Raw genomic sequence first — 9,626 nt, 5'->3', positions numbered from 1 at the left:
CTTAGCAATTAGAGCGATTTTAGGCAATTTTCCGTTTTTGTTATTCGAGCTGCGACTCAAACGCAGATTCGGAATCTCGCCGACAGCTCTCGTAGCCCAGGCACTTACCTTGTTGTAAACGCTCAAACGCATATTCGGAATAAGAACTATCTTGCTCTCCTTTTTCGATTTCTTATTTTACTATTGTTCTCGTTTCGTGTTCTGATTGCTTGGCGTGTGGTATTAACAGAAATCCGGGACCTCTGGGAAATTAGGGTTCTCCTACTTTCCTAATTTAAACGGAAATCGACAGTGCGAATTTCGGTTCCCACATAATCCTTTACTCGTCAATCTAAAAAAAGGGTATAGATTTCGCCCTTTTTGGTCGGTCAATGCATTTGGGGCTTAGGTGACTGACGGCCGTTGGGTCCTTCAGCCAGATGTCTGATTAGGACATAGCTGAATAGTGGGATGTGAGTGTCCGCGTACTGCCTGTTGGCGGTACGGGAATCACTTGATGAGATGACCGTCTTACGACAAGCGGGGTTCATGGATCACTCGTTAGTCGATTGAGACTGAAACAAAGTTTGGATTTTGGTGTTGTTACAGCTGGACCGGTTAAGGCTGCCTACGTACCTCGGTTGAGGATCAAGCCCTTCGTAGTTCGTTTTACCCGAGTAAAAGTGGCTGTTTGAAGTGCATTTACTCGGTTGAGTGGAAGTGACCGCGGAGGTGCATCTACTCGGTTGAGTGGAAGTGACCGCGGAGGTGCATCTACTCTCGCAAGTGCATTGAGTTCAATGCTCGAGGCACTTCTTCTCCGCACGATGTTTCAAGCCGGTAGATGCCTAGTTTGACGACTTTGACGATTTTGTAGGGTCCTTCCCACCTTGCCCTGAGTTTGCCGACGTTGAGTTCCTTAGTGTTCTCGAACACTTTGCGCATGACGAGGTCACCGAGGTTGAGGGGTCTGGCCCGGACCTTTTTGTTGTAGTAGCTCTCTATTTGATGCTGATAGTTTTGGATCCGGAGCAGAGCTTGGTCCCTTCGCTCATCGATCTCGTCGAGGGCGTCGAGCAGCATCTCCTTGTTGAGTTCTATGTACTGGAGCATCTTCGAACGTCGGAGGCTTGTAACGTTGACCTCTGCGGGGGCCATAGCGTCAACACCGTATGCAAGGGAGAAAGGTGTTGATTTAGTCGAACCTCTTGGTGTCGTGCGGTGACTCCACAGGACTCTGTCGAGTTCATCGGCCCAATGTCCTTTCTTCAGATCTAGACGTTTCTTGATGCCGTCAATGATAAGCTTGTTGGAGGATTCCGCTTGGCCATTTCCTTGCGGGTAGCGAGGGGTGGAAGGGCTTAATCAGATGTCCCATATGCTGCAGTTTTTTTTTGAAGTTGCCTCACATGAACTGCGATCCGTTATTAGTAACAATTTCATAAGGTATACCGTGGCGGCAGATAATGTTCTTCCATACGAAGCCGCAGACTTCTTTGTCCGTGACTTGAGCGAAGGCTTCAGCCTCGATCCACTTCGTGAAGTAGTCAGTGAGGACTAGAACAAAACGTCGTTGTCGGAAACTGGGAAGCGGTCGTATGATGTCCATTGCCCATCGCATGAATGGATATGGTGATGTTGTTGTGCGTAACATTTCAGTCGGGCAGTGGATACTTGGTGCGTGGCGTTGGCATTTGTCGCAACGTCTAGCGTAGGACTCGCAGTCTGCGTTCATCGTCGGCCAGAAGAAGCCTAGGCCTCTCACTTTGATTGCCAAGGCTCGTCCGCCTGAATGGTTGCCTTAGGCGCCCTCGTGTGTTTCGGCCATAACTTTTACAGTTTCGTTGCCATGAATGCACTTGAGGAGTACTTTACTCGCGATCCATCGATGGAGTTCATCATCTAAGACGACGTAATGGACACTGCGTGTTTTTAGTCGGCGTGCAGCCCATTTCTCAGCTGGGAGTTCTCCCCTGCTAAGATAGTCGATGAACTCCGTCCTCCATTCGGGGTCGAACCCTTCGATGTGTGGCGTGGTGGTCTCGTGACTAGTCCCACGGTCGGTGATCGGGGCCACGGTGACCGTTTGGTAGGTCGAGGTGTCAATACTTGGCTTCTCAATTCTGTGTATTGGGATGGTTCGTTTAACCTGATCTCGAAGCTTGCTGCCATGGGCTGCGAGGGCGTCGGCGCAGACGTTCTCTCCTCTGGGGACTTTGATGAGTTCGAAGAATTCGAACTCTGCTGCTAACCCTTGGACTATCTTGAGGTAAGCATCCATTCAGTCGTTGCGGGCGTCGTAGTCGCCACTGAAATGACTGGCGACCAGCTGTGAGTCGCAGTAGGCGCTTAGACATTTGGCCTTGACAGCTTTGGCTAAGCGGAGTCCGGAGATCAAAGATTCCAACTCTGCCTCGTTGTTCGACGCTGGGAAGCCGAAGCTAAAAGACTGTCTGATCAATTCTCCGGTCGGGGACTGTAACTGGACCTCGGCACCTGCGCCCTTGTTGGTTGAAGAGCCGTCAACATGAAGGGTCCAGTTTGGGTTCGGGAGTATGAGGTCTTGCTCCAGTTCCGGAGCCAGCTCAACTAAGAAATCCGCAAGGACCTGAGACTTTGCTGCCGTTCGGTTCTTGTAAGTGATATCAAGCTCACCGAATTCGATAGCCCACTTTGTTAGTCTTCCGGACCTGTTGGTGTTCTGGAGTATTGTTCGGAGGGGCTGGTCGGTCAGTACCTCCACCAAATGTGACTGAAAATACGGGCGGAGATTTCTTGCCGCTTCGACTACGGCCAGCACCATCTTCTCCAGAGTTGGGTATCGCATTTCTGGGCCTGTCATACGCCTGCTTGTGTAGAAGATTGGTTTTTGCTCGCTGCGGTCTTCCTTTATTTGAACACTGCTGACTGCTGCGGGGGATACCGCGACGTAAAGGGAAAGAACGTCCCCGACATCCGGCTTGACGAGTACAGGCTGTGTAGTAAGATATTGTTTGAGTTGAGCAAATGCTTCTTCGCGCTTCTCGTCCCATATAAACTTTTTATTCCCGCGTAGGAGATCGTAGAATGGTAAACACTTGTCGGTAGATCAAGAGATGAACCGATTAAGTGCAGCAATCCGACCCGTGAGCCGTTGGACTTCTCTACTATTTTTTTGACTTGGGAGGTTCAGGATCGCTTAGATCTGCTTTAGGTTGGGTTTGATTCCTCGTTGTGTTACGATGTAACCGAGGAATTCACCTGAGGAAACTCCGAAGGTGCACTTCGCCGGATTTAATTTCATGCCGTACTTGTTGAGAGTTTTGAAGCAATCTCGTAGATGGCGGAGGAGATCGGCGGCGTGTAGCGACTTAACAAGCATGTCATCAATGTATGCTTCCATGGTGTCGCCTAGTTTATCTGCGAACATTCTGTTCACGAGTCGTTGGTAAGTGGCCCCTGCTTTCTTTAAGCCGGATGGCATGACCTTATAGCAGTAGGTTCCCCCTATCTGTGATAAAGGCCGTTTTCTCGCGATCATCAGGGTGCATCATGATCTGATTGTATCCGGAGAAAGCATCCATGAACGTGAGCATCTAATTTCCGGTGGTGGATTCGACTAGACGGTCAATATTGGGAAGAGGGTAGCTGTCCTTTGGGCAGGCTTTATTTAGGTCGGTGAAGTCGACGCAGACGCGCCACTTCCCGTTCTTCTTCTTGACCACCATTGGGTTTGCTAACCACTCAGGGTAACGTACCTCATCGATTGAGCCTGTACCGAGTAGCCGTTCGATCTCTTCGTTCACAGCTTTAGACCTGTCAGGACCAAGCTTTCGTCTCTTTTGTCAAATGGGCTTGAAGGTAGGGTCGACATTAAGCTCGTGCGTGTTATCGCTGGATCAATTCCTTTCATGTCCGCCATGGACCATGCGAACGTAGATACATTCTCCTTGAGTAAGTCGAGGATCGACCGCTGCATATCCTCAGATAGATATGCACCGATTCGTGCCGTTCGGTTCGGGTCCGTGTCGTCGATGGGCAACTCAAGAACTTCGTCTTTCTGGGGGCAAACTTTGGAGATCGGGGGAGAGACGGGGTTGACAGGTATAGAAGAATGTTGGAGCTTAACAGTGGCGATCAATAGGTCTCGAGCGGCCTTCTGATTTCCTCGCAATGTTTTAATTGCGCCGTCCGTACCGGGAAACTTGATGCATTGGTGGTAAGTGGACGGGATTGCTTGCATCGAGTGTATCCACGGGGTTCCAAGTATCGCATGATATGCTGCCTTCGTGCTTACAACAGTGAACTTGACTGTTCGAGTAACACCGCATGCACGTACCGGAAGACGGATCATCCCCTGTATCGTTTTGGAAGATCCATTGAAGCCGGTTAATGTTCTGGATGATGCCTTAATGTCGTCGAGGTCCACTCCTATCTTTTGCAGCGTTCCTCGGAAGATGAGATCAACGGAGCTTCCCGTGTCGATAAGTACTTTCGTGACGTCATACTCTCCAATTCCTAGAATGACAAGAAGAGGATCGTTGTGGGGGACGTGAATCCCTGCGGTGTCATCAGGCGAGAAGGTTATCGAAGGATGATTTGGTGGTCTAGTGGGCCACCTTTGCGAAGTCGCAACCTGTCGGCAGTAATCCTTGACGGAGCGAACATAATTTCCACAGGGAGGAGAACCGCCCATAATGACGTTTAGTCGCTGTTTTTTTTTACTCGCTTGGAGTTTAAAAGGGCGCACAGGTCAGCTGATGCGTTGTCGTCGTTTTGCGATAGCGTAGGGTTGCCTGGCATCTTAGTTTGTTCCAACCATCTACGGAGATCTGTGGGCTTCGAGCTATAGAGGAGAACGCGAAGATCGCACACGCTGGCGTTGAGTTTGTCTCGAAGATCGCCGCTGAGACGCCGGTCAAGGTACGCTGGGACTTCCTTGCGTCCAGCGTTAGCCGGAGATCAGTATTTCTGGAGCTGTTGTCGTCCTTGGACTCAAGCTTTCGTTTGAAAACATTTCTCAGATCTCCGGGTATAGACGCGTCGTCGTTCTCGTCGTTTGACGATAAGGTTTGTTGAGAAAGTATAACCTCTATACGCCTGCGGTTAGCCGTCTGTTCTTCGTCAACAGAGGAGTCGTCTTCACCGTCGTCCTTCGGGGCCTTTTCTTCATTTCGCAGCTGCGTTTCATTTTGTCGGCCTTTGCCGGTAGCTTTGCGCTGGGCTCTTCTTTCGTTATTCTTGCTCCAGCTTTAGCCATTTTTGGGCTTAGCTTTTAGGGGCTCGAATTTGAAGTCGCCGCTAGCGAGAGACGAGAGATATTGCGCATAGAGTGATTTACACTCCGTCATATCATGCCCTTTGACGTCGTGATATTTGCAATGTTTGGAGAGATCGACGGTTCTGGAAGGGCCTGCCGTCGGACCTGCTGCCACTGCGGGTTGAGTCGCGCAGACAATATCAATTGGTTCGCCAGATGAGTCGAGCTCTCTTACCCATTTATTCCACCCTTCTCCTTGGACTACCATGGTCGAAATCGGTACGTTGTTCTCGTTGACGATGTACATGTAACCGTCTTTACGGCTGTTCTTGTCGCAAGGAGCATGCTGTCGCGGTTCTGCTCGCATGTCGGCATTTTTAGCCGCTGGCGTTTTCGCCGCGTTCATCTAACTGATGATCGCATTTGTATCTTTTTCCTTTCAGATGAAGTTGTGAGAACGAGCGATAGCATCTTGGAGCGAGGTGGTTGGATTTTGGTATAGATCTTCTCGGAACGTAGAGCGGAACCACAATGTGTTTCTCAGGGCATCGATAGCGATGTCGTCGGGGATTGCAATCCTCGAGACTACTGCTTTGAACTTCTCCATGTAGTCGCGGAGGCTCTGATCTTTGGTTTGGATGAGGTTCGACAGGCTAGAAGTGGTAGCACTGCTCTTTGTGAACATAATGTACGTCTTGAGGAAAGCCGCTGATAAGTCTCGGAAGCTTCCGATTGAGTTCTCTCTAGTTGGGAGAACCAGGTCAGGGCTTACTCGTGGAGAGTCTCGACGAACAGTTGACAGTAGCTTGCATCCCTTTCTTCACCGGAGAGTCGAGCCTGTGCCATCGCGATATTGAAAGCCATCATGTGTTCCACCGGGTCTCCGCCGGACTTGTACTCTGGTAGGCGCAACTTCTCTATTTTCCTGAGTTTCACATTGGTTAGTGCATTAGTAAAAGGGGTTCGCAAGGTCGCGGCGAGTACAGTCTCGATTTTTGGAGCCGTGCTGGTAGCTTGATGGATCTTCGAGCTCATTTGCTCTCGGCGATATCGCGTATGGTTGCGAGATCTGGTCCTATCTGTTGAGCATCGACGGGAAGGGTTTCGTTACGTTCCGAGTCATCTGAGATGTGGTCACCACCCGTCGCCGTAGGGTTTTTGTTGAATAGGCGATGGCGTATCATCTGTGGACGGCTCGTTTGGCCGTCTGGAGCGGTGAGTGCTGCGACCAAAGCAGCTAACTGGTCGTTGGTCGTCTTTTGAACTTCGTCTTGTCGAGCGAATCGAGCCATGACGGAGCTCATGAAGTCTGCGGGGATTGGTGGAGCGGCTTCAGGCGTAGGGGTTGGTTCTCCGCCTGGAGCGCCGAAGGTGGCGTCATCTTGAGCCATGTAGACCTAGAACGTTACTTTAGCTAGCCCCACGGTGGGCGCCAATTGTTTGTACGGGATTCAGTCGACTAGGTTGAAAGAACTCGAAAATGGGATGACTAAAGACGTTTTATTAGATCTGATCAAAAGGGGGTTCAAGAGTGACATGAGATCAAGGAAACAAGCCGGAGCTCGAAGAGCAAACCGTAAAAGGTACAAAACGATTAGGAGTAAAGAGAGACTAAAACCCTAGATCTAGCCGCTCACTGTGTGTGTAAAAGTGTCGATCCTCTTCTTGTTGTTGTCTCCTTTCCTTTTATAGGCTTTCCGTCCTTATGTTCCCTAGATCCGGTCCCCCTTTGGGCCTTACCTTGAGAAGGCCGAGTATATGGGCCTTGATGGAGTTCATCCGAGCTGGATGCTTTTGGTCGGCTTGGTCGTCGGCTAAAAGCACTCTAAGACCGAACTGGCAGCTTTACTCGCCGAGCCGAGTAAGTTTGTAGCTTTTTGGGCTAGACCTTGTTATTCGATGGGCCTTGTGGAAGGATGTAATCCATCTCCTACAATATTGACTTACTCGAGTCGACTATATTGACTTTCCTTTGTATATATTATCTTAAGCATGGCTATGATTAACGATTCATTCTGTTGTAAAACCTTTTTTGTTTGCTTATATATATCAAACAACACTTTGCTAAGTATACCGCGAAAAACATCATCACAAGTTTTCTTATTTGCTACTTTTATTTACCGAGTGACTTATTAAACTCTATATATACGTGATTCGAAAGTTGGAACTCTCTTAGTGCATCGTAGTCCAATATATTATTATAAAGAACTGTTTGCTATCTCCTGGGCGCGCCACCTCAACATCCACCTAGGAAAGTCAAACTCCTCCGCGCTGACACGTGTCCCGTCCATACAAACCGCTGCGTTTCATTTATTCACATTTATGTTGGGCTTTCGTTCTTAATTCTGTATTGGGCTGCGAATTTGGTCCATGTTTCCGTCTCGGGTAGATAGGATTCGCCTTATAACCCTAGATCTGTTCGATCAACGAAACGAAAAGTCGTCTGCTATACGTTCGACGGGGAGGCTGTAACGTTTGCGATTCTTTGCACGACCTGTAACGGTGTGATTAATTGCTTCGTCATTAATCTCCTTGATTCGCTCCCCCCACGATGTGTCTTCAAATCATTTTTCCGATCTAAGAGGCTGTGGTTTCGGTATAAATATATGTGAGATTTGGATATGGAAGATGAAGAACTGAAACTTACCCATAATCAAGATCGTTCTTAAAGCAAAATCGTAGTAAAGCCCTTTTCTCAGATCTTGCAACTGTTCTTCATTTATATTTTTTTCACAGTCGTCACTAACGTGGCATGTCACTAGAGGGCGACGGAGCAAGCGGTGGAGAGGGACGGAGTAATCAGGCAGAGAGAAACAGAGTAAGCGCGGAGAGCTACAAAGAAAGTAGCAGGGAGCAACAGATCAAGGGCATAGAGCGATGAAACAGGCGGTGTTGAGCTGATGGAGCAAGTGATGGAGAGAGCGAGATTGACAGCCATGGAACAAGCAAGAGTGAGACGAGAGATAAAACAGGCAATCGTTTCAGTTCAATGGTACAAGGGAGGTTGATAGGCTCTCAGACAGGGTGAGTGTAATAACCCTCACGAGCCAATAAATTTTTTGGTCGAGAAAAATCCCGCTCGACCAGTTTTTAGTTGGTTCGACCAGGATTAATAAAAATAAAAATCGACCCGGTATGTTAATTTCTCGACGGGACTGTCTTGTGGTCGAAAGACCTTCACTTGATAGTTTGGTCGAGTCTTAAATATTTTGGTCGAAGCTTTATTAAGCTGGATGAGATTTTCCGAAAACAAGACGAAAGCCAAAGAAAAAGGAATATTTGGTTGAAAAATTATTTAAAATTATCGACCAACTGCCTAATTAATTTTGGACCAGACTCATGTCTTCCACCAGCCTGCTTGTTCAGTATTCAGTCCCTTGACTTGCACCTGCCTGCTTACCTAGCCTCTTCAGTAAATGGCAAATGACAATCACAAGCTGCCTGTGTGCTTGCTTCCTCCTTTAATTATTTATGATTGGCTGGAACTGCTTCATGGGAGGGAAATGACAGTATGGTGTAGATGATGAAACAGGTTGCCAGCTGTCTGTTCTCAGCCAAGCTTGGTTATGAGCTAAACCCTCATATGAAGTAACCTCAGGTTGTATTTAACTCTTCTTCAGCTGCTTCCCACGTTCTGAAACCTACAGAAAAACCTAGAGAATTTCAGAGAGAAAGAGAGAAAGAAGAACAGAAAAATCAGTGAGAAAAATCAGGAAAATAAATCAAGAAAAAATTGGTGGTGATCTAATCTTCAACCCTAGCTCAGTTTGTTACCTTGAGAAAGATCAGAAGGTAAGATTTTTAAATAAAACCCTAGACCTAGTTGAGTTCAGATCATGATCAGACCTTGATCTTTCTCTTTGATCAGTCCAGCCGCAAGCTTACCTTGGAGAAGAGGATCAGCTGAGGCCATATAGTCCTTTGGTTCGTCTTGGTTAGCTTTGGTCTCCTTGCCTCAGTCAGTATCTGATCAGAACAGTTGATGTTTAGTTTAGGTCTTGGTCGGATCAGTTGTATAAGTTCTGATACAGTTCAGTTCTTGTTAATTTCGGTTTGAATCAACCTCTTAGAACCACCAACTATGATGTTTTGATCCGGCTTTGAGTAAACCGATTTGAACTCAGTCTGATCTTGTCCTGAACTTTGGTAGACTGACTATAACCAAGCTGAACTTGTATAGTCTGAGCAGAACAAGCTTGAACTGATCTGATCTAAGGTGTTAAGGCATGAACCGAACTGATCTTGTGATCATACCACTCTGTTTCAGGTCAGAGGTAGAGTAAAGCTTGAAGTATCCAGTCCTGTTCATTCAGTCTCTTGGTAAGCCACAGTCAAGTGAGTCGGATGAGTTGTTAAGTTAAACCATAGTGACCGATCAGAACCTTGTCCATTCTCAGGTCCATTCAGC

This window comes from Brassica oleracea, chromosome C8, assembly GCF_000695525.1.
Source record: "Brassica oleracea var. oleracea cultivar TO1000 chromosome C8, BOL, whole genome shotgun sequence".
Taxonomy (NCBI): Eukaryota; Viridiplantae; Streptophyta; class Magnoliopsida; order Brassicales; family Brassicaceae; genus Brassica; species Brassica oleracea.
The sequence above is the reverse complement of the archived record's forward strand: the minus strand, read 5'-3'. Positions refer to the sequence as shown.